At 42.2% G+C, this 21,895-nt stretch overlaps 1 pseudogene; it reads right to left on the bottom strand.

Moving 5' to 3' along the window:
* Positions 1–17,463: 17,463 nt before the first annotated feature.
* Positions 17,464–20,620, bottom strand: LOC127796814 (myb-related protein 2-like; annotated as a pseudogene).
* Positions 20,621–21,895: the final 1,275 nt, after the last annotated feature.

Here is a 21,895-nt window from a genome sequence, read left to right as displayed (position 1 = left end):
CCTTGCCCCTCTTAAGCTAGAACTACGTTGTGTTTATGTGTCGGTATGGTGGCATGGCCTTTAGAGAGATTGCTCTTTCCCCGTGATAGGGTTAAGCGCTGTGGGATTCTCTTGGGCTAGGGTTTGCCGGGTTGTGTTGGTTTATGTCATGTCTTGCATACATTCATGAAAACGTGTTTTTGAACTCACTTAGATGATTCATCATCTAGTATGGACTTTGTCCCTAGAATATTCAAACGTTCCAAGTGAAGGCAGCAGTATGAAGGGAAAAGGGATTACCAAGGAGTGACGGCGATTAGTGGATAGTTTTTAATGTGTCGTTTTCAATTATGTTGTTTATTTTGACGATGTCATGTAAAACATTGGTTCAACTTTATGATATGAATAAAGTGATTTTGGTTATGTTTTATTGAGGTTTCGATCAAGCTTTCACATTTGAGATGATTTACCTGTCTTAGTTTATTAACGATTCAATGTTATTGAGAAGGTGTAACGGGATCTTCTGGGAACGGTTTTTGTGTTGAGTTTTAGTTGGAAAAAAATATATCCCCAGAATCTTACGTTACCTAATGCCCTGGGAGAGCGAGGTGTTACAATTGGTATTAGAGACAGGTTTTAAATTTAAGGGACTCTAATTAGAGCGAAGGTTATTTGAGGATTATAGATTTCGCTGGAAATTTATAAACTATTAACTTGAGGTCAATAGTTGAAATCTTTACGCTGAGTAACGGGATAACCGGTAGTTATCAAGAATGATCGAGTTAGGGATAATTCGGTTTGGATCGAGGATCCTAGAGATATTGAACTTAGGATGATTCGATAAGTGTTTTTGAGAATAGAGTTTAAGGATTCTGAAAATCGATTTTGATGAAAGGGATCTCGAAGTAGACATTGTGAGAATTGAGGTAAGGTTACCTCAAGGAAACGACTCATGGGAACAAGTCAAGAGAGTATGGTTCAAATGTTGATCTAGAGAATGAAATGGCCGGGATGTAGCATTGAGTCTCTTGAAGGTTATTGGAGATTAGAAATTGTGGCTATTCATGATTTGAGATTTGGACAGGGTACCTTTGATAGTCGTGGGACCTGAAAGAACTGTTAGCAAGATTGAGAGTATCTTTAAGTGAGCTTAGCACTGATTAAGAGAGTGTTTTTCTTTTTTAGATGGTGAAAACTCGAAGAGTTACGGATCTCAACGAACGAGACGAGAGTGACAGTAGTAGCAGTCATCGTAGTCGTTCTAGGAATCATGTCACGAGAGATGGACGATAAGAGGAGCAATCAGGTCCTAGTGAGAATAGGCTTGACCGAATGGAAAGAATCTTAGAGGGCATGCTGACACATGTAACGAGGAACGAGCCACCGAGGCATACTACTCATGTGTTGGATCAGTATCGCCAGTAAAGACCCCCGGTGTTCAAGGGAGAAGCAGAAGATGACCCTTGTATGGCCGAGTTCTGGATGGAGCAAACCGAGAAGTTGCTCCAACATTTGCAATGCAGTGGCGAAGAAAAGGTTAACTGTGCAACGTTAATGCTAAAGGAAGAGGCTAGACGGTGGTGGCAATCAACCCAACAAGCTTTGCAAAGGATACCCAGGTTAGTGGAGCAAGATCCAAGGCTGAGGCAAGCTCAACCTGTGACTTAGGAAAGATTCAAGGAAGTGTTTGACGCAAAATATTTTCCTTGGAACTGGAGAGAAGAAAAAACTTGGGAGTTCATGAAGTTGAGGCAGATTGATGAGATGTTAATGACTCAATATGATGTCAAGTTTACTCAACTAATCATGTACGTGCCTATGTACGAAGCCGGTGAGGGGCAGAAGGCACAAAAGTTTGTGGGTGGATTGAAAGTGGGACTGCAGCAAGCTCTCAGCTCATGAACGATGGACACCTACAACGAGGCGCTGGATAAAGCCCTGTCCACTAAGACTAATCTGCTACGTGTGGGTTTGATTAAATCGGACGATAAGAAGAAAGATCCGAAAGGCGGGGAACATAAGTCAGGAGGAAAGAGTTCCAAAGAAAGTGAGTCATGTCCCCGGTGTGACAAGGTACACTCAGGGAGATAATGTTTGCAAAGACATGTCCGCTGCTTTTCGTGCAGCGAAAACGGACACAAGGAAAAGAACTGCCTAAGAATAAAGAGGCACATCTGACCGGGAATCGAATAAGGATCACATGTTTTACGTGTCAACAACCCGGTCATTACTCGAGCAAATGTCCAAAGAGGCGGAATGTGGAGCAACTAGGATAAACGAATGAGTCACAAAAACCTCACCCTGGATGAGTCATTTACCTGACAAAATAGGACGAAGAGGTCTACCCGACAATGGAGAAAGGTACGCTGAGTTAAGCCCAATTAAATATTGTCAAAATTTTTTGTGATCATGGCATATGCATTAGCATAAGAGTAGGTTGGGAGAATTAGGAGTAAGACGAAACATGTTCCGATGACACAATTAGAAGTGATATCAAGTGATATAAATTATTTTGGGATTCATGTGGCCGCTTGTGACGAGCTACAACGGGATATTCTAGAAAATAAGAAATATGTCTAGTAAGAATGGATCGTGTTAGGATGTGAGCTAAGGATAATCGCTAGGGATTAAGAATGATATATTTAGGACATTTCAATTGGGAGTCATTAGCAATTGCAGTGATTCAATTATCACGGGCCAAATTTCGAGGACGAAATTTATTAAGGATGGGAGAATATAATACTCAGGAAATCCTTAAAGGTATAAATGGCATATTATGAAGGGTATAAATGGAATTTTTGAAAGAATGAGGCTATAGGGTACATTGTTATAGTTTTAAGCAACCGAATCGACCTAAGGGAATACCCTAGACCTTAGATAGTTAAGGAAAATAGAATAGTACCGACGAGTGATTCAAGGCATGATTTTAGAAATCAAAAGAAGTTGGATCGGGAGCAGTTTTTGGTACAGCTGTCGATCGAGCTAAGAAAATCAAATCAACGTAGGAAACTTCCAAAGAGTCAATGGAGTGTTTTGAGGAACTAGATTTTATATATGAAACAACCCTTGAGTGATTTCAGGTTGAAACGAAGGGAATTAGGGTCAAAACGATCAACTGGGCCAAGGTGTAATTTTCTAATTTTGCCCGAGGGAGGTCAAAAGGGTAATTTTTTGGAAACTTCGAGGATGAAATGAATAGTACAAATCTTGTGGGCCTTAGTGGTATAGTTGGATAGATCAGAGGTGTTAGGGAAATGGTCGAAATGGCATTTGAAGAAACAAAGGGGCTGAAGTGCAATTAACCAAAACCTGCAGTGTGAACGCAACAAGGAAATCGGTCGTCGCAACCCACTGCATGTGGCTGCCGTTTCTAGAGATGGAACAACCGAGGGAGGCTCGGGGAAAGGTGGTATACAGCACAAGGAGGCTTGGGGGCCAAGCCTTTGCCTCTGATTGGATGCGAGTGGACACCACCCTAGGAAGCCTTTGAGCAGTAGCATTGTTTCTGAGGTGGACTTGGATTCCCAGGGGTAGTATTGATCATCTTGTGGCTAGGGTTGTGTTGAGATCCGGATGCTCTTGAGTGTAAGTGTAATGCCTAGACATAATATGGGGGTGATACCCGGGTTCATTTGTTGAGGTTGTCCCTCTTAAGCAGGATTGCATTGTGCCAATGTGATGATGTGGTTGTGTTGCCTTTAGAAAGATTGCATTTTCCCCGGTTAGGGTTAAGTGTTGTGTGGGATTCTCTTGGGCTAGGATATGTCGATTTAATTCATGATTCTGCATATATTCATGAAAATCTTTTTGAACTCTCACTTAGATGATTCAGCATCTAATTTGGACTATGTCTCTGAAATATTCAAACGTTCCAGGTGAAAGTTGTGACGCTAAAGGAAAGGGGGTTCTCGAGATGTAGCTATTGGCTCCGTTGGTAATCGTTAGCATATATTTAGTTTATGCTCGAGGTGTTAGTAGTTATTGTTAAGAGATGAGACTTGATGTATTTTGTTTTGAAATGTCTTGTCAAACGATTTCTACGTTATGAATAAAGTGAATTCGGTTATGTATATTCGGGGTTTCCATTCTGCATTTGTTGATGTGTTGAGGTTGCTAGTCTTGGCTTATTCCTTTAAGTTAATATACTAAGATAGTAGATCGGGATTGTCAGGGTTTGATTAATGCTGAGTATATGATCGTTGAGTATTTGTTGAGGAAAAATATATCCCAAAATTTTGAGATAAAGCGCTTTGGGAAAATCAAAGCGTTACACCAAGAAGGTAAGACCGTGGTAGAAGTCGAACTTCGAATAGCACGAGGCATATTCGTCCTTTCAGTAGTCCCTGACTGCTTCCTTTACAGCCTTTTCCTCATCCCACTACTTGTTGGTCGCTGCCCGGTCAGCCTCCACTTTTAGTGTTCACGCCTTCTGTTACTCCTCAATCACGCGTTGCTCGACACAAGCTAGCTCAGGTTGTAAGCGGGAAGCTTCCTCCTGGACATCTTGAAACGAGGCAACCAGGTCTTAGTGAGTTGCATGGCTGTGCTCCAACTCTACCTGGGCCTTTTGGTAGCTTGCTTCCAACGACCTGTGCGAAGAGGCTAGTTGCTCGTTCTCTGAACGCAGCCCTTGCTCCTCGAAGTCCAAGTCGTGAATGTTCCAGTTTAGGAGCTACAGTTCTTGATTCCAAGAGGCTGACTTATTCCTCCATTCGTTCAGCTCGGCCTCTTTACCCACCAAACGAGCTCTATTCATAGCGTTCGTCGCCACGGCTCCCTGGGCTCCTTGCAAGGAACAAGGGAAAAATTGTAAGAAAAAAGCCATAGAGTAATGAAAAAAGTACTAGAAATCTAGAAGAAATGACTTACGATGGCAAGGTGATACTCGAAGTTGTCCATGTCCTCGGGGGAGTTGCAAAAATACTGCCCTTCATCACAAGGGAGAATAGTAGAGTATAGTAGGTGGGCCCCAACACTAAGTGTGACGATCGTGTCGGAGTCCAGGACCCCCCGACTAAATCTGAAAAGGCTCGCCTCGTGCCTAACGCCCTTAGCCCAAATCATACTCCTTCTCAATGGGAGTAGGCATCTCCGGCAGGACGGGATTGAGGCCTCATTGGGGATCCTCGATGTTCAAGACTTGATGGCCCAGGCATTGGGGATTGATCACAACCTGCTTGTAGATGTCGTGGCCTCATCCTTGAGGGGTGTCGATGGCTATCTGATCCAGCCTGGAGGACATTTCAATGTCCGCCATGTTGATGGGGCTATAACTCATTCCCGCTTCGGCTACCATGGGTTATTTATGTCTCTGAACAAGCCCTTTGTGACCGGTTCTACTCATCTTGCCTAATGAAGCTCTAGCAGGAGACATAGACAATCGGGGAAGAGGTTCGTTGGCGAGCCCAAAATCGATAGTAGGAAGCTCTTCCTCCTCTGGAATGGTGATTTTCGTGATCGAGCATAACATGGCTTCATCCATTTCTGCTTCATACCTGCCCCTCTTCTTCTTCCTCTACTGTGGTGCAACCACTGCCTCTCTAACCTTTTCCGCTGGCTGGGTGCATGGGGCTGCTGGTTCATGAGATGGATCCTCAAGAGCGGCTACGAAGCCTACCTTCCTTCATGAGCCTAATACCATCCACCTCATCGTTGTGCGCAAAGAAAAGAGAAATAATGAGAGTCTAAGTAAATAAGTAAAGCAACAAGGAATTGTCCCCGTGAATATAAAGAAGCTAAGATTAAGTGAAAAAGATGAGCGGAAACAAGAAAATAAGTCGAGTGGATCCACACCCTCAGGGGAATGCTCCTCTTGTAGAAACATGTTCCCTTCCTTTGCTCGAGGGGCCCAGTGATGCGATGGCTCGATGGGCTCTGGGATCCATCAGACCCATATTAATTTGTTGGTCGTTAGGGAGTCATATAGATGTGACGGGCCACCGAGAAGAAGAGCATGACGCTCCTCACGATATTGTTTTTGGAGATAGCTAATGGTGGCCCTACCTAGTCGTGATTTTGCCACCCTTGCCGGGTCGGTAACCCACTTACAGGGAGCATTCCATACACCGTTCGGTGGTTGGAACAAAAACCACTGAGTATCAAAGAATCAGATTTAGCGAGGGAGTCATAAAAGATACGATCCTTTGGGCGAAGGCGATGTAGAGCATATAGATGATATCGGTTCCTCACTAAAAGGAGGTAAAAAAACAAAACAAGAGTTTGATAGAGGGGACCACCTCTTTCTCTTGAAAACACACAAAGAAGGTGACTAATTGAGCCCAACCGTTAGGATGTAGTTGGCCCGGAGCAAAGTTGCTAACTCTAAGGAATCGAAGGTTGAAGTCGTGAAGGGGAAGGCTAAAGCCATAGCTAAAGTTGGCCTTGAAAACGCTCACCCAACCCTCTTTCACGTTGGCTAGACAATTTTCAAATTATTGAGGAATCCTAGTTCGGTATTGGGATGGTATCCTATAGTTACTACAAAGAAGGGCGACATCGTCCTCTGACATTCGGGAACATGTGCCCTTGAGGTAAGCCCGGAATACACCATTTTCATCAGTCTCCCTATGGTACATTTTGGCGCTGGCCATGATCCTAAGATAGACTAAATAAATTGAGACTAGTGGGAAGAGAAACAAATTTTCTTTAGAAGAGGTTTGCTGTGGAAAACATCCTCTCGGAAAGACCCTATCGGGAAGGCGAGTTCTCAGAAAGAAGGGAACTCCTCTCGGAGAGAAAGAGATTACTTCGGGGATAATCTAAAATAGTTTGAGATAGTTAAAACCCTTTCGAATGGAGGAATAATCTCTTGAAGAGAAAGACAAATTGTTTGGGAAAAGGAAAATTTCTTTTAGAAAGAGCAAAATTCTTTTCGGATGGTACCTGAATTCTTTTGGAGAGACCAAGAAATCTCTAGAAGAGAAGACTCACGGTGGATTTTCTTGCGAAGAGAAAAATGCAGTGAGAGCAAAATTTTGGCTGAGAATGCAGTAAGCGTTGGAAAGTTATTACAGCAATGGCCTATTTATAAGAGGACCTTCTTGAAGCCAAAGTGACGTAGCTCGTAGAGGCAGATCTTTTGGAGAGGATCTACTTTCCACATTCACATAAAGGTAAAAGTAGAGAGTGGGGGGCAATTGTGGTATCCTTTCTCTTTTCAAGCGAGTTCCCTAGAAGAGAGAGCTCTCAGGGAGAAAGCTGCAGAGGCTTGTTGGCAACAACCAATAGGCCTTCTCGGAAAGACCCTCGGAGGAGTCTCTTTGAGAGGATTCTCTTGAAGAAGAAGCTTATCCGAGAGGCCAGCGAGACCGTTGCACACGTGTCCCAATCAATGATCAAGATTTGGACTCCTATAAAAGGTAAGGCACAACACGATTGGCGGGATCGAAACATCTGGTAACCCATCTAGATTCTCTCAAATTTCCTTTTATGAAGTCCTCTTCATTTCTTTTCACGACCTTTTCTTTTCCTAGATATTGACTTGACTGTCGGAGGGTCTTTGCGGGAGATCCTTCCCACAAGCCTTCTAATCTTTGTCGCATGCTATAGTTTTTTCAGAAGCTGAGCCCAGTTCTCATTTATCCCTCCAATAGATCCCCTATTCTCTCCGAGGCCCTTTAAAACACCTTCCTGAAAGAGACCCTTTCTCTTTCCAAAAGCCAATCGATTCCTCTTTGAGGGGTGTATCAGACCCTCTCCGAGAGGCTCCAACCGAATCCAGGCTCCTAGCCAGTCGTCCCTTTTTGAGAGACGCTGCCTCCGAGGGGTCTACCTTTCTCTGAGAGACACCTCCTCTCTGACTCAGCCTTTTCGTAGCTCACTTCTCTCGGCAACCTTCTCTTCGAGAGAGCCCTTCCAGTAATTGTATTTTCGGACATTGGCATCTTACTGCTTCAAATGACAATTTCCTTCACTCTAAAGAAATTTCTATTATTATATTTTTGATAACAATATAATGTCAAGAGGTATCCTTCACTTCCCTCCATATTTTATCTAATGGTTATGCTAGAGACATGAACACTCATAGATAATTAAAAAATAAAATACTGCTTATTTGTGTCTAGAGTCATAGATATGCATGTAGATGCCAAGATATCACCTCAATGTCTAATTATGTGAAAATTATTTATAATATACAATATATGACTAGCTTCATACTAATTGATTTGTGTATTGAATTACAAATGGAGAAGAACTGCGAATATCATATAAAAAATTGAAATAACTTTCAAGATGAAAGTTATCCTATAAATAATTACTGCATTCATGTCTGTTGATGCTCTTCTAAGGCTTCAAAACCATGTGGAAGGGGAAAGTTTTGGATCCCATTAAACTGGGCGGTAAGCTTTCCCAATTGAGTCTCATAGTTGCCGAAAACATCTTTATTATTCCATCAGCGAAGTGCAGTCCTCATTACCCTAGGCTTCTAACATGTATGGAATGCATGAGATCCTGCAAAGGGAGTGGGCCAAGCTTCTTGGGTAAGTGGAGAACATGGTGGGTGCCGCATCCACATTGCTTTGTTTCAAGCCAGTTAATTAGTGATGATGATGAATATATTCCTATAGCATCACCTGCTTGACTCTATATATGGCATCTCATGAACTATGGTTGGAGATTGTGAACCTCAACTTCTTGTTAACTTGATATTATGCTTTGCATATCATAAAACGATTTGGTTATGTTGAGAAAAAGATCGATGAACCCTTAATTTGAGACAAAATTGGGACGTCTTTTGCATTGCAAATCACAATGTCGTTTGACAGAAAGACAGAACGAGGAGAGGAACTATTATAAGTCAATACAAAGAAAATACAATTTATATTTATTTGAAAGTTTTCTATTGTCGTAGTCTGGACTGAACTTACCTTGAATATCATTACTAGCCATGATTTCAGAATAATCAAGATCAAGTGCAGGATTCTTTGTTTTTATTTTCAATTATTTTCATTTTTGTGTCAAAATATTAAACATAAAATTGGTTTATTAGCTCATCTAATATTCTTTCAAGGTTGAATGTGTTATGCCTGCTAAAGTCCAAGAAAAAGTACCATGTGGCACACCATCATGTAGCCAACTGGCCGTTCCATGCAGTTAGGGGGGCATCCCCCCGCATGGCTGCTTCATGCTGCCAAGAGGGGGGCCCCCAGGATGCACGGAAGCTGCCACATTTTGTGGCCGCTTCCCCCTCTACCACATAACAGCGTGGCTAAGGATATCGGGGGTGCCTAATGCTCTTATCTACGCGCGCGTCCGCGTACGTTTGTGTGGGCAATCGGCCATGTACTCTCGCGCCAATAATCCCGCAAGACTCGATCAAAATCGCCTTCGAGATGCCTGCTAAGAAAATTGGGTCATTCGACACATGGATGCCCCTCTCATCGCTATAAATAAGGGGTCTTTTCCTCTCATTCAGTATGCAACATCTCACTTTCATACTTACGTTTTGCATTCAAGCATTTCACTTCTACGAGGGACTGACTTAAGCATTGGAGGGTCTGCGTGGGGATTCTTACCTGCGCCCCTAACTAATTTTCTTTTCAGCAGGTCATCCATCGCTAACGTGACCCCCGAGAGACTCATCCATCACTGTTGTGACACCCGAGAGACTCATCCATCGCTGTTGTGACACCCAAGAGACTCATCCATCGTTCTCAACCTAGCCAAGGGATTCATCCATCACTGTTGTGACCCCCGAGAGACTCATCCATTGCTATCACTCCACCCCGGGAGACTCACCCATCTCTCCCGATAATTACTCATCGTTTGGACAATCCATACGTCACCCATTGTCCGAAGGAGTCATCCATCCCCTGAGTGAGTCATCCATCGCTCAGATACACCCCATGAGAGTCATCCATTGTTTGGATCAGCCATATGAGGGTCATTCATCGGTAGTTTCCCCTTTTACAAATTTATTGTTGTAACCGTGTAACAACAATTTGCGTCGTCTGTGGGAAATCGAACAAATGGCCAAGAAACCCTCATTCACCATGGCATAAACTCGAAGCAGTCAACAGACTCTCTCTTTTGGTGCACAATCACCTCAACAAGAGGTTTTCCCTCATGTGGAAGACCAACATCAACTTCCCGTGAGGGCCAGCCACCCCTCACCCATCAATCCACTCATGAGGGTCAGCTCCCCCTCACCCATCGGTCCGTTCGTGAGGGTCAGCTCCATCTCACCCATCAGTTCGCTTGTGAGGGCCAGCTCCCCCTCACCCATCAGTCCCCATGTGAGGGTCATCCACACCTCACTCAACAGTTGCCATTCCTAGGGCATTCACATCCATTAGACATTCAATTCCAATCTCCACCATTTATCAACTCACATGCCCTTTCAGGGCCTCATTTTCCTCATCACATTAGCTCAAGTTTACCAGCCCCACCTATGGTTCCTCTGACTGAGTACGAAGCATTTCGACAACAGCACGTTGAAGGGATGCAAGCCCTTTATGAAATGGCTGAGATATTGCAAGGTTTGGTTCCTCGAGACTCAATGTCGGCCACCTTGAGAAAGTTTATACCAGAAATAGTTCCATCCAATGGGGCACGTCAAGAGGTTCTAGGAAATGGCTCTTATCAAGAGGCCACTCCTGACTCTCATGTAGAATCCGCCCCCTCCTCGAAACAACCGACCAAGGTCTCCTACCCGAGGGGCTCCTACCCAAACCTCCCTCTGCCAAGAAAATCAAGGAAAGGTCAAGTGTCGAAGGCAGGTGGGCAAAGCCCTCTTAGGGGGAGATACTCTGAGACAGTGGCCAGCACCCCATAGAGGGAGGACGTGTTAGTGTAGGTGCTCTAGACCCAATCAGATTGGACATGTTGTACACTGACAATTGTAGTCATGTTTATTATTGAATAAGGAGTTATTCAATCTCACAAAGAAGTCATTCTATTAGTTTCTTGTTATTATTGTAATAACCGAATGAAACTAGATAGAAGTCCATCCATATGATGTATACTATGATTAATCTATAAAGATGTGAGATGATGCATCACAGTTTCTAGACATTATTAAACGTCCCAAGTCGTAGCAATGTCAAGAATAAACATTGACAATTGCGGTAAGACTTGTATGTGCTATGTTTTTGCTATGTGATAGCAATGGGGGTCTCACACCCATAGGCATGGGGATGCCTAGACAAGTACATAGGTGACCAATGTTGGAGAACGTGTCACTGGACATGACTTGCCATGAGAATCCATTTTGGTTATATGTTGATGGTATTCTCATACGAGATGGGTGTAACTAATCCTTGGACCTGAGGTTATCAAGGTTATCTCATAAGAAGACCGATGTGCTTTAACATCGTTTCGATGGGCCTAGACAAATACTGCATGTGGGCGATCGTTGGGCATATCGTGAGGCTTATGGAGATGGGTGCATAACCAAGATGGGACTCGTCTATCCCTTGATAGAGGATGATGTATCTAAGGTGCCTTCGGTGGATATTCACTTTAAATCCATGGCCATGGTGAAAGAGATCAATAAGGAGTTATTGATTCACTTTCTATTAAGTGAAGATATCCAGATGACCGAAGAAAAACTCATGTAATCGTAATCAAGCAACACATCGCCATACTTGAGATCACACAGGATACATTGACGAGAAGATCGAATTACATGGTAACCATACTCGTGAAAGATTATTTGCGGATTATGAATCCTTCTGAATAATTGGGTATGCGTGATACCTTGCTAGAGGCCAATCTTGTCTTATGTGTTCGTACCGACACATTGCCAACATATTCGGAAGCCTAATGAGTCATATGCAATAGGCATAGTCCCTGGCTTAAACCAGGAGAACAGACGTATGGTTAAGTGGGACACTTCGGCAAGAAGTTATGCCGTCGTAGGTTCTCACAGAAAAAGAACAAATAGACCTAATGACGTCGATATGACGAGGGGTCGTCATAAAGGGAATAGTTTCCTAAAATGACAATTGATTAAATTATGAAGGAGTTTCTAATTTAATAATTTTCTATTTGTTAGAGTGGAAAATAGAAAATAAAATATATTTAGGCTTAACTTAATATTTGGACTAAATTAGATTTGGGTTAAATATTAAATATTAAATATTATATTTGGACTAAATTAGATTTGGGCCAAATATTAAATTAAATATTATATTTGGGTTTGAATTAGATTTGGGATAAAATATTTTATTTAAACCTATAATTGGATTTGGGTTACTTAATTATATTTCTAGTTAGACTAGGATAAGCCCACTTAAGATTCTAATTGAATTAGACTTAGTGGGTTAGCCCAATCCATTAGGGTTCGAGAAACCCTGGGATATTTCTCTATAAATATCCCTTTATGGGTTGCCCAAAATTGATGAGAGTTTTTGGTGTAGTTTTTCAAGAGTTGAAAAACGTATTGTTGTTCACTCTTCCCCATTTCTTTTTGGCATCTATTTGAAACTTGGGCGTTCTTTTCCATCCATACACAAGCCGCAAAAGGAGAAAGAGCTAGCACTCCTATTCCGCTCTCCTTGCTAACGGACACGTGCCACGTATCACGAGTTAGAGGCCGGATACTTGGACAGCTCGAATTCGCGAACGACTCAAAAATCTAAAGGTTAGATTTATTTTATTTGTATGTGAATGATTTGATTTCGACGATTGATCCAATCGCCAGGATCGAGGTAATGTTCAAAATTTTTGAACTACACTGCTTGCCTCGTAGCGATCTTGCTTTACTTTCAGAACGAAACTCTCCTAAACCAGTTTCAAGGCGAAATGATGAGCTCAATGACAACCCTACGACCATTAGTGCCCAGGAGACAATGGATATGAAGAAAATGATTGAGAAGGTATTGCAGCAAAATAAGTTATTACCAGTTTCAGAAGAGCGATCACGAGGGAGGTTGCCATTTGTGGTAGAAGTAATGGAGAAGCCCTTACCCAGAAAATTTAAGATGCCCCAAATAACCCCATAGGCCAAGAATGATCCTTAAGATCACATGCAAAACTACGAGTTTTTGATGATTCTCCATGGATGGGATGACACGATAATGTGCAGGGCCTTCCTGTTAACCCTAGTTGAACATGCTCGGGCTTGGTTTAATGGTTTAATGGTTTATCCGAAGCATCCATTTCCTTGTTTAGGAAACTAAAGGCAGAATTTATCAAAGCATTCATTATTACCAGCCAAATGAAGAAAGACGCGACATACCTCCTTAGCATTCAATAGGGGAGCAAAGAGACCTTGTGCCATTATGTGGATAGATTTCGGAACGCTACACTTGAGATTCACAACCTACCAATTGAGATGGCAGTGTCTGCCATGTTCCAAGGGGTGCGATTGACTTCTTTCCAAGAATCCCTATCTTTAAACCTGCCAAAATCCTTGGCAGATTTGTTCGTCAGGACTAATAAATATATACACTATACAGAAGTAATGAGGACTGTGGCAATGGATGAAGACAGGGAGTGAAAAAAAAAAAAGGAGCGAGATATTAAAGAAGACCTTAAGCAGCGACAAGAGAGGGCCCGAAGATTGGATGATGTCAGGCTTTAGTTCAATCACTATACCCGGCTCACCTAACTTCGGTCTGCCATAGTGGTAGCCATAGAAGGATCAGGGCTAATCAAACTTATGAAAAATGTATATCGACTTATAGGGAAGAATCAAGATGAGTATTGTCGATACCATAGGACTCGTGGCCATTCCACTGATCAATGCTGGGAATTAAAAAATCAAATTGAGATGCTTATCTGGGAATGGCACTTACAAAGATATGTACAAAAAGAAGAGGGAAATAACAGGGAGCCACAAAGAAAGGGAGAAAGGCCTGAAACCTAGAAAATACATAATCCAAGATAACAAGAGAGAGGAAGCGACTACAGACAGTATCCCTCTCTGGATAATGAACCAACACATTAGGTTGTACACGTCATTTCAGGCGGTGAAACCTTGGTTGGTGATAGCTCCTCTTCCCGAAAGGCCTATGCCAGTTTGGCCTACCAAGTCAATTCAGTAATAGAGGTTAGAGAAAATGAGGAGCCTATTATGTTCACACATGCCCACAAAGGAGATGTAATCATTCCATATGATGACTCGATGGTAATCTCAGTTGTCATTGCAAAACACCCCATTGAAAGAATTTTGGTGGACAGTGGTAGCTTAGTTAATCTCATTTATTGGAATTGCTTCGAACAAATGCACATTTCTCGAGATCGATTGAAAAATATCTCTTCCCCTTTATATAGTTTCACCAGGGAGACTGTCCCGATTGCTGGTTCAATTCAGTTGCCAATCAAATTAGGCTCTGATCCTCAGAGCACAACATGACAAGCCTATTTTATGGTGGTTAAAGCCTCGTCAACTGCATACAATGTAATTTTTGGTCGTCCCTTGCTCAACGACATGAAAGCCGTAGTCTCTTCCTGCTATCTGTTGATGAAATTTCCTACACCCCAAGGAGTGGGACAAGTCCGAGGGGATCAACGAATGGCCCGCACATGCTATGTTGCATCTACAAAAGGGAAATAGAGTGAAGAGACTTTATCGATTGCCAAGCAAACTATGCAAGACTAAGTTGTATTATTTCATTCATTTCAATTATTTGAATTGTAATAATGTGAGTCCAAAATAGGATTGTGGACGTAGGCATATTAGCTAAACCACATCAAAATGCTTGGACTCACTCCTGCAAATAAATTATCATTATTGCGTACCAAATTCCATCAATGGTACTATTCAAACAAAGGCCCGTTGCCTCGCGCGTAGCCCGACAATTGGGTGAAAGCTAGAAGCTCGTTGCCCTGCTCATAGCTCGGCAACGAGATGAAAGCTAAAGGTTCGTTGTCTCGCGCATAGCCTGACAACGAGGTGAAAGCTAAAAGCCCGTTACCCTGTGCATAACCCAGCAACGAGGGAGATAACAAGCTCATTGTCCCGCGCGTAGTCCGACAATAGGGAAAAAATAAGACATTGTCCAGCACATAGCCTGACAATGGGCTAGAAATAAAATTGTTGTCTCGCAAAAAGCCTGACAGAAATGAGCCATAATATCTATTGCCCCGCGAGCAACCCACACCGCTTCGCTTGGTGACCTAAGGCCCATTTCCCTACTACTAGCCTGGCAACGAGGTAAACACAGAAAGACCTGTTGTCTCACTAACAGCCCGACCACAAGGTGAAAATAACAAGTCTGCTGCCCTATTCATACCTCGACAATAAGGAAAAACCAAAACTAATCACGGACGTAGACGCTACACTAAACCGCAAAAACAAAAGGTGTATATTCTTTCTAATCACGGACGTAGGCATTATGCCAGACCGCAAAAATAAAATATTTATGCTATTCAATTGTGAACGTAGGCGTCATGTCAAATCGCAAGAATAAAATATTGCAAACGTAAACACTACGCTCACAATACCAGCGAGCATGTACATGTGAAGCTAGGGAGTTACGCCATTGTAACAAAAGGGCCCATTGCCTCGCTCACAACCTGGCGATGAGGAGGCAAGAACATCTCATTGCCTCGCAAGCAGCCTAACAACAAGAAGGCATAAGACCGTTATCCTACGATACATCAAGGGAGCATAATTTCAGCAGCCTCGCAAGTGACTTACACTGCTTCGCCTAGCGTCAAAAAGGGGTAATAGATGCTGCCTTGCAAGAAGAGATGTCATATTCATCATTTTGCAAGTAATCCAACAAACCAGAAAATGGAGCGACAATCATCACGAACACTCTTGGATTCTGAGAAAATTCCCCAATATGCCAATTTATCTCTCGGCAACATGTAGATCCATATATGAGCCAATAATGACATGGTCACTCTTGACTTGATTTGAAGATCTTTCTGAGCCCCTGTCACCTCGAGAGCTGGGAGCATAAGAAGAAATCGTGTTTATACTCCTAAAAGATGAAGAATTGAATGCGTGGGCCACTGCTGCAAAGGCAGGAGCTTTAGCACGTCATGCAAAGAACTCTGCCACATATTCTTGAAGCCATTGGCGCTTATGAGGAGTCGAAATATGAAAATGCCAGAGTTACAAATAACGCTTAAGACTTATTGAAACAATGGCCAAATGAGAAGCTAAAACCTCCTTTTATAACGGCATACAGGGAGCAAAATGCCAAAGACAACTACGAAAGACGTGAAGGAGGAGATTGCTACAAAATAAAGGAAAAATAGCCTCTTAAAAATAGGGCAATGCTATAGGCAGAATACTCTTCCTCTTGGAAAATCTGACAGAAAGAGTAGGGAGCAATTATTATGCCTGTTAAAGTCCAAGAAGAAAAAACATCACGTGGCAGCCCCAAGAGCTGCCACGTGGCAGACCATCATGCAGCCCAGGTGGCTGCTTCATGCAGTTAGGGGGGCATTCCCATGCATGACTGCTTCATGTAACCAAAAAGAGGCCCTCCAGGCTGCACAGAAGCTGCCACACAATGTGGCTGCTTCCCCCTCTGCCACGCTGCCACACAGTAGCGTGGCTAAGGATATGGGGGGGCCTCCACCCCTTACCCCCGAGAGACCTCTCTCGGGGGTATTCTGCCAGGCTGCCACGCAGCAGCGTGGCTAAGGAAAAGGGGGGGCTCCACCCCCCACCACTGAGAGACCTCTCTCGGGGGTACTTCACACCCCTAAGAGACCTCTCTCGGGGGTGCTTAACATGCGCATCTGCATACATTTGTGTGGGCGCTCGGCCATGCACTCTCCCGCCAATAACCTCGCAAGACTTTGTCAAAATCGCCTCTGAGATGCCCGCCAAGAAAATTGGGTAATTCGACACATGGATGCCCCTCCCATCACTATAAATAAGGGGTAGTTTCCTGTCATTCGATATGTAATATCTCACTCTCGTACTTACTTCTTTCCTTCAAGCATTTCACTTCTACAAGTGACTGACTTAAGCATCGGAGGGTCAATGCGGGGATTCTCACCGGTGCCCCTAACCGATTTTTTTTCCAGTAGGTCATCCATTGCTGTCGTGACCCTCGAGAGACTCATCCATCGCTCTCAACCTAGGCAAGGGACTCATCCATCGTTGTTGTGACCCTCGGGAGACTCATCCATCGCTCTCAACCTAGCCAAGGGACTCATCCATCGCTATTATGACCCCCGGGAGACTCATCCATCTCTGTCACTCCACCCCGGGAGACTCACCCATCTCTCCCGATAATTACTCATCATTTGGACAATCCACACGTCACTCATTGCCCGAATGAGTCATCCATCCCCCGAGTGAGTCATCCATCGCTCAAATACACCTCACGAAAGTCATCCATCGTTCGAATCAGCCATACGAGAGTCATCCATCGGCAGTTTTCCTTTTTACAAATTTATTGTTATAACCGTGTAACAATAGAATGCATTTGGGGGGTAATGTCTGCCCCACCTGCCGCAAATGACAAATCTAAAGGTGAAATGTCGTGAATCAAAACTACTTAGAATCGAACACATTAAATTAACTTGATCTCATTCCATGTGTAAACTTTTTTGTTGGCTCATCAACTTATTGTAAGGGAGACGCAGATGGCTGAAGACAAACTTTACACTCTGACATAGATTCATAGAAATGAAATCAGAGTTCCACTTCCTTTGTGCTATTTCTAACAATGTGTTCTCTTAGTTCCAGCTGAAACCATTCAGGTCTAGTTGCTTGCAATTCAAAGCAACATCATTTTCATCATGGACATTTAGGTCCAATGTTGGCGCAAAATAAGGAATTTTACATCCCTGTGATAACTTCTCATTTTCTGGTTGAACTGAATCTGTCATATTGATGGTAGGGTCAACGAAATTGAGATCCTGATCCCTTCCTCTAAATATCCTCTCGGCAAAGCTGCTGTTGCTGTTTGCCTTCCCAGCTGCTTGAAGACCGATGCCCATGGGTGAGTCCTCAGAGTCCATTTCTATAAAGAACATGGATCTTTCGATTCATCCCATTCCACTATTGTGCATATCTTGTTCTCTTTGCGATTGCAAGCCTTCACAGGAGGTCAAGCAACTGTCCATCGAACAATCTGTAGGCTGAGATGTCAGGTTTGGCTGTGGGCATGAACTTGACAATTCTTTCGATTTCACCCCTGAAAAATTTGAATTCAAGCATTGTGTGGATACTTTTGACACCAACTCGGAAAGCTGAACCTTGGCAACCTCCAGTCCTACAGCTCCCAAGTTCTGTCTTCCAAGAGTCTCCTGGGCTTTCTCCAAAACTGCCTGTAGATATTTCCCTTGAGCTTCTATTCGGAGCTGCAACTGTCGCTGTACCTGTTTTACATTAGATAAGATTTTATTTAAATATTACTGCAAAAACTTTTTACCAAGTTGTTTTTTCTGAATGACAAATATTGCCATGCATGCAATCATCATAAGATCAAGTTTATATCTTTTGTTCCCTGTTCGATCAGCTAAGACCTGTAATTCAAGAAACGGCAACTAGTATATATGTCTAGACGTATAGCTTCTGAGTTCTTGTCAGTACGTACGTAAGAGTAATAAGGCCTCTTAATAATTTAATACATGAAAATTTGTCCATGTTATGTACCTCAAGCTGCTCATGTAGTCTTCTTTGCACTTCGATTTGCATTTGCATTGCTTCACTTATATTTAAGCTTCTGATCATAGAAATAAATGTTGGTAAAATATCAATGGAAGCAATTGTTAGGAAATAAAAGAATTGATAAATTAATCGGAAATAAGGTGAAATGGGTTTTGGAGTCTTACTTATTTGCTTGGGGTCCAAAGCTTGGACTCACTGTGTGAGTTCCATTATTTGTCTCGGACATCTTCTCCCCTGGCATTGCAATCAATCTTAAATCTGGTATGCTCTTCCTATTCCGTTGCCAAAACAGTTGCAAAATAACTTATACTCCTCGTCATTATTGAATACGTACCATTTTTGTTGCTCCCACCGTTCACGTGTCCATGTAGATTCTTACTGAGCCTGTATTTCTATCAAAAAGTAAAGATGTGCTCTTAATCTCAGTGCTTGTAGATTAACAACAAAAAGATAAAAAAGTATTAAGAGGAAAAAAAAAAAAAGAAGACATTTTTTGGTTAGACATTTTCTCTGCCTCTTAAAGACATGTACAGTATTAATTGTGGTTTGTTTAAAAGGGTAGAACTACCAACTATAGTGTTAAAAAATAATCCAGTACTGCAACTTGGAATTAAATGTAATGCAAACGCACCAAACAAAGAGAGAACAGACAGTTGAGAAAATAGCCAAGGGTGGCCTGAAATATTTTTAGTTACCTGAAGATGGCTCTTTAAGTGATATAATGTAAGTTCTGGAATTCCCATAAGTTTTAAAACCGACCTGGGAGTCCTCTGTAACCAAGAAGAATTAATAGAATTCAAATTAGTTGGGCATTAATTAGAGATGTTTTTCCTTTGGTCTCTTCTTATATATGTTGCTATATATATATATAGAAATATATATCTGTATATGTTGTATGATGAACTCACTATCAGCTCCTCCGAGTTGATTGACTGCTTCTACAAATCGTCGGTGGAGGTCTGGCGTCCATCTCAGTCTAGGCTTGGCGTCCGTGGAAAGTACAAGTCCAGAGTCGCCATGGGCTGCATCATTGTTTCCTCCTTGCAATAACAGATGTCTTTCTGGGGCTGTTGGGATGATCACACGTATAAACAGAGTGCACAGAAAAATGGTGGGGAATCACACGAAAATGCAAAAAGCAATAGTGGGAGACTGAAAAATATTGCTAACAAGGTAACCCTTGTTTCTCTATATTATCTGCTGAAAAAACCCACACTTTGCATCTTACGCACACACTAATTTAAGTAAACCAACACATAATCTGTTTCCTATTTTCTTGGTCCACGGTTACCAGTCCACTTATTTTGCTTTACATTTAGTTGACTACTTCAAAACTGTTAGAATTGCAGTTATATTGGGATAAGTTCCCTAGTGATAAAGATAAATGTTATGAATTTAAATTTATTTCAAATTTATTAACATTTGAATTTTAACAATAATGGGATAAGTAATTAGAATTTGAATGAGATTCAAATTCCTATAAAGTTATGTCTATCTGTATCTTTGTGATACCTATAAATAGACATAGAGCCTAATGGAAAAACAACAAAAAATCAGAGTCAGTTTCTGATCGCTCATATACTGTCTTCGGTATCACCATTCAAGTCTTGGGCGGACAAGGGGTGGACGGATAAGAAAGCTTTTATAGTTTTCTTCCACGGAGGTTGTTAGGCAAATTAGTTTCGATATTCCGCTGCGATCCAGGTATTTTACATACCACTCTGCTATTGATTCAAAATTTCTACAGTGGTATCAGAGCCATTGTTTATTTGCCTACACCGTTGTAGTTGACAGTCGCAGTTTTAGTAACTCGTGATATTTTTCTGAGTGAAATAATTTAGTCTCTCTGTTTGCTTCGATTCAGTCACGTTTAGTTTGAAACTCGTGATTATTTGTGTGTTATTTTTGTATGCCCACTGCAATCCAGACGTGACAGAGGGAGTCATTGGCGGCCATGTTTGTCATGGCTGCTCGGCTTGCTGCTCCTCGATCAGCCTCTCGATGGATGAGGCATCGTCGCAAGCAACCGTGTTTATCACAGCTGCTAGGTTTGCTGTTCGTGGGTCTTCTCCATGGGTTTTCTATGAAAACTCCAGCATGATGGACGGCCATGTATGTCGTGGTTCGTGGGCGATGCTGTGGTGTCGAAGACAGAGAGGTGTGAAGCGAGGATCGTCCTCGCGATGGCTGAAGCCATCCCCAGCGGTCGCGTATGTTGCAGCCAGTGGGAGATCCGTCGCTGGAGGCTGAAATCGGCCATGGCCGAGACCTTCTCCTTTCTGCCATGGTCGACGCTTCAAGCTTGGTGCTTGACATGGGATGGGTCGATTGCATCATCGTGGGTTCGTTGTGTCCAATCGCTTCAGGCATTTCTTCTCGCTGTGGCTGCCTTCCTCTCGGCCATGGGCTGATCGATTTTACCATAGCCATGGCCGACGGTTTGCCATGGTTGCGGCCTCTTCTTGCTATCAAATGGCAGCCTCTGTGGTTGCCATTAGAGATGGCAATAAGGGGAGAAGAAAGAGAAGAGGCGGCCGGCAGCGATGAGAGGCGAAGAGGATGGAGAGGCGGCCGACGGCGAAGCAAGGAAGAGAAGAAGGCGGCGGCGACGGCGCTGGTTCAAGGAGCCCAGCAAACCCTATGTGCAGGGAAGCAGAAGACTTGACCCATTATGTGCTGGGTCAAATTTGAAATGCGTTAGACCCGATCCATAGGCAGATCCGTGAGTGGATCTAAAGCTGGCCAATCGATTTGTTCAAATTGGGATTTGGGCTTGGGCCATTTGTTTTAATTAAATTGGGTATGTTTTTAATTTAATATTAGTTGGGTTTAATTTTGTATTGGGCCATGATGTTGGGTTTTTTATTTAATTATTTAGATTATAGTTTTGGGCCATGAATTAATTAGTTTAATTTTGTGCTTAAAATTATAAATTAAATAATAAATCCATTTTTGAATTAATTAAAAAAATCAGAATTATTTTAGGAATATTTAATTCTAAAATATTAATTTTTGTAATTAATAAAATTGTTTTCATGACTTTTATTATGTGTTTTAATATTGTCATGATAATTGTTTGGTTTATTCTTTTAGATCATAAATTAATAAGTTTAATTTTGAGTCTAAAATTATAAATAGATATGATGTGGCATTTTTTACTAACTTAATTAATTATCTATTGTCTGCAAATATTTAGTTTTATTTGCTTATTGATAATTAATTTCGGTTTAGTACTGATCTTGGGCCTTGTGTGGGTCCTAATATATTATTGGATATTGTGGATTAGTTCTACATAAACAATTGAATCATAACATATTAGTTGTGCATTAAGGGTGATGACTTTGAAGCCTAGCGATCTGTTGATCTCGAAGTGCATAAACTAAATGT

Source organism: Diospyros lotus, chromosome 3 (genome assembly GCF_014633365.1).
Source record: "Diospyros lotus cultivar Yz01 chromosome 3, ASM1463336v1, whole genome shotgun sequence".
Classification (NCBI taxonomy): Eukaryota; Viridiplantae; Streptophyta; class Magnoliopsida; order Ericales; family Ebenaceae; genus Diospyros; species Diospyros lotus.
This window is presented reverse-complemented; position numbering and strand designations above follow the sequence as displayed.